The sequence below is a fragment of the Curcuma longa genome, chromosome 21 (assembly GCF_044706935.1).
Source record: "Curcuma longa cultivar G26 ecotype Majalengka, Jawa Barat chromosome 21, ITB_CL_G26_1.1, whole genome shotgun sequence".
Classification (NCBI taxonomy): domain Eukaryota; kingdom Viridiplantae; phylum Streptophyta; class Magnoliopsida; order Zingiberales; family Zingiberaceae; genus Curcuma; species Curcuma longa.
The window spans coordinates 6,180,179-6,183,867 of NC_133881.1; the positions used below are offsets into that span (position 1 = coordinate 6,180,179).

The 3,689-nt window shown below is 35.5% G+C and overlaps 1 long non-coding RNA gene across 1 annotated transcript; it reads left to right on the plus strand.

The window, feature by feature from the left end:
• Positions 1 to 2,488: 2,488 nt before the first annotated feature.
• Positions 2,489 to 3,309, plus strand: LOC141815513 (uncharacterized). The gene is made up of 2 exons (XR_012600552.1): positions 2,489 to 2,738; positions 2,830 to 3,309. It is a non-coding gene; the product is annotated as an uncharacterized LOC141815513 (long non-coding RNA).
• The last annotated feature ends 380 nt before the right edge of the window (positions 3,310 to 3,689 follow it).

Below are 3,689 nucleotides of genomic sequence, written 5' to 3' on the forward strand. Positions count from 1 at the left end.
ACCATCTTTATCGATACTTCGTAGATAAAGACGAATAGTCATACTCAAATCCAAATAGTTCGAACCATTCAGTTTATGGTCTATAATTTTAGACATCATATGCACTGCATCCATTATAATAGAAGGCTTATTTTCAGTTATAAGACTTTATCCCAAAGGAAGTCAAATAAGAGAAGAATATAAAGGAAGACTAAGACGTAGCGGTTGATGGGCAGCGAGATGAGTACGGGGTCGCGAGCTCGTCTAGTTGGTGCGTAGGCATTTGAGGCAAATGCGAAGGGGTTCGTGGGATGTGTCGACAAACAAAGGAAGAAGAGGCGGCGGTAGCTAATTTTGTCACACGCTAACAGGTGGAAAACAAGAGGGTAGTAGCGTCGAGGATGAAACCCTAATTTTGAATCTCTAATGCTCTGATACTATATTACTTGAGGTAGAAAAAGAATATATCACTTTATTAAAAGATGAGGTATAATTATGTACAAGATTAAAAATCCATCTTAGGAAATTAAACTATCTTAGAAAACTATCTACAATTAGGAAGTTAATAAAACTAATTAATAGCTAACATAATTAACAAATATATATATATATATAGCTAATAAAAGATGTTAGTTCATTTGATATTAGAAAGTAATTATAATTCTTCCTATTCGCTTGAGCCTCAGACCCCACATGATTTTTGCCTCTCGTACTAGGCTGGCAACCATTTCCATCCATTTGATATTTTAACTCAATGAGATTTTTCAAATAGTTTTTCTCCTCTTAGAGGTTTGAACTTCCTTGATTGTACTATGATGATAGATAGTTATGCTGTTTATGCTATACTAATTATGGCTTTTTATACAATTTGGATTTATGACAATGAATTACTGAATTTTATTTTTTGTTGAGATCAATTTGAAATCTAATATGTTTCATTGTTATCATATGTTTAGCACTTATTTAGCAATTATAATTTGCGTATTTATGATTGTAAACTTATTTTGATTGATTAGGGATACATATATCACATATGTACATTAATATTAGTCATTCTTATTCCTTAATATATTTTCTATTTTAATATTGTTTTCATGTTGATCACTGGAGTCCACTAATGCTGCCTAGGTGCTAGGCAATTGTTGCCCGGATTTTTTTTATATATACTGATATTCCTGTAGTATAGGCGGGTAATCTTACACAAGAAATGGGAGAGAGAAAGAGTAGACATGTTCAAGTAGCACTCCAACTACTTCTAAAAGAATATTTATAATGATATGCCATCACTTTCCATCATCTAGTTGGCATTGGTCACATTGTCCTCAGATTTTATTTGTGAACCACTATCAGCATGATTGGAGCATGGCCAAGCCATTAACTCTGCTAGATCCAATGTTTGAAATATTGAGCAGTGTCAGTCAACAATAGTGAAACTTATTGTTTCGTCCACTGACCAATTTAGCACCTGCACACCAAAGGGGATACAGAAATAAAGAACAGAGGAAGAGGTTACTGGCACGAGATAGGGTGCATGTGTTTGGTCGCTGTTGCAGGCGGTGGGTGATCATGGGTGTTTGCGGATGGCAGGCTGCTGATAGCCATGGGTGGCCACAAACGACAAGGGGATGCAAGTGGCCGTGGGATGCATGTGGGGGCTGTGGGGAATGAACAAAAGAAATACAAACCTAAATAATGTCAGATCTGATTCGGCTTGAATGCAGCTGAACCTTTGATGACCTAGAACCGTGAGAAACTATCAATACCGAGATGAGATATGATGCTATAGTCAAATTTGATTGTACTTATGGATAGTTCCAATTGAGGAACTTGGAGAGGATGCAGTGTGGAATATTTTAAGGTAAAATTTAGAGAAAAATAATAATTCCCCTGATTTGTTCCTGATTTCCCATCCTTCCCTTTTGGCTTTTACATTTTTCATCTCCCCCTCATCTCACTTCCGTCACCACTTCATTCCCTTGCCTCCTTTTAGCTCATCCAAATGATTCCCAAATTCCCATAATTTCTAGGTCAATTGGCTACCATAATGGTAGCTGTTTCATATTATTCAAGCTAGGCGGCAGTCATGCTTAAGCCATATCTATGCTAGTGTAACTTTATTTCACTTAGAAGATTCATATCTGTACAAATTATTTTTGTTTGAACATCATTTCCCATGTATCTGGTTTTCACCATCAAGCCCTAATAGAATAAACCTTGTTTCCTTTTTTACTTTGAAGTTTATACCAAATTACAATTCATCGATTCTGTTCTCTGGCCTCATGTCAGAATATTTAAATTGGAGTTGGTTGCTGATCATGGCTTTGTTGAAGTCAGTGGTGAACTTCAGAATTAATTAGTATAAAATGCCACTACCGCTTGAATTTGACAACTTCCTAATGGTTTTTTAGTTGTTAAATGAAAACTAAGGATATGATTTGCATAAACTAGATTGTTCACTTTTTCAGTTTAGTTTTCACATTTATTTATTTACTTCACTACTTTTCTTTCTCTTCTGAGATTGGGCCTGTAATGTTTGGACTTACTCTTCATTCAACATTTGACTTTTCTATACTTAGAATTAAACTGCTGGAAGCTTGCCAGAATTAAACAATTTTGAAGACTAGATTCTCACATAATGCTTCTGTCCTAGCAAATAAACTTTTGTTTTTGAGTTTGTTTTCTTCCAATGTAGGCCTCACCTGTATTGATCGGCGGTCGCCAAGCTTATGTTGAAGAAAAAAGGGCCACAGGTTCACGAGGTGCGTGCTGTATACACTCAATTTAAAACGTCCACTACCTTGTGAGTAATTTTTAACAACGGCCTAATTGTTTAAAATTTGATTTCTCCAGTTGGTAGTAGAGGTAGATTTGATGCAAGAGGTGGGTTTCGCAATGATGCAAGAGGGCGTGGAAACTTTTATAGTGGTGGTCGTGGTTATGGCAGAAGGGACTTCGATACTAAACCTGATTTTGGAGGAAGAGGTGGTGGCAGGGGAAGATATCCAAATCGAGGCAGCGATGTCGGTTACCAGAGAGTCGATGCCATGGACTTTGCCGGTGGTCGTGGAAACAGTGCTGGCTCTGCAATCAGAGCATCTGTCAGAAACTAAACAAACAAGTTAGCAGTGGGATTATGATCTCAAAGCTTCATTGTCTGGATCACGGATTGGTCACCGTACATACTTAAAATTGATATCTTAGTTCCTATTAATTTTGTAACACATTTTTAAAGAGTTTTTCTATTGAACCCTGAGAATTTTTGTTTTTTTTTTTTTTGCACTCTGTTTTAAAAATTTTCACGGTTACTAATGTTATTATTCCTTTTGATTGTAGGGGTTTTTAAACAGTGTTAAGTTACATTTTGCCTGTTTAATTATGAATTTTGTTGGTCTCCTTTTGCTCTTTGTGATTGGCATTGGCAGGCAGTCCTATGTTATTGAATATAATTCAAATTAATCTAAATTTGCTTTTCGATATGTAGGAGAAACATTAGTCAGGTGTTTTGTAGGAGAAACATTAGTCAAGTGTTTTTGCTATTGGTTTTGTTTTGCCTCTTTCTTCCCTCGCCACATCTTGCGTTTATCCCAATCCGAAAATAGATTGTTCAACAGATTTCCTTTCGTTAACAAGGATAGAAATGAGTAAAAATTTGATTAAATTAAATAAATTAATTGAATCGATTATTTTAAAATTTTGATTATTTTTTTAAA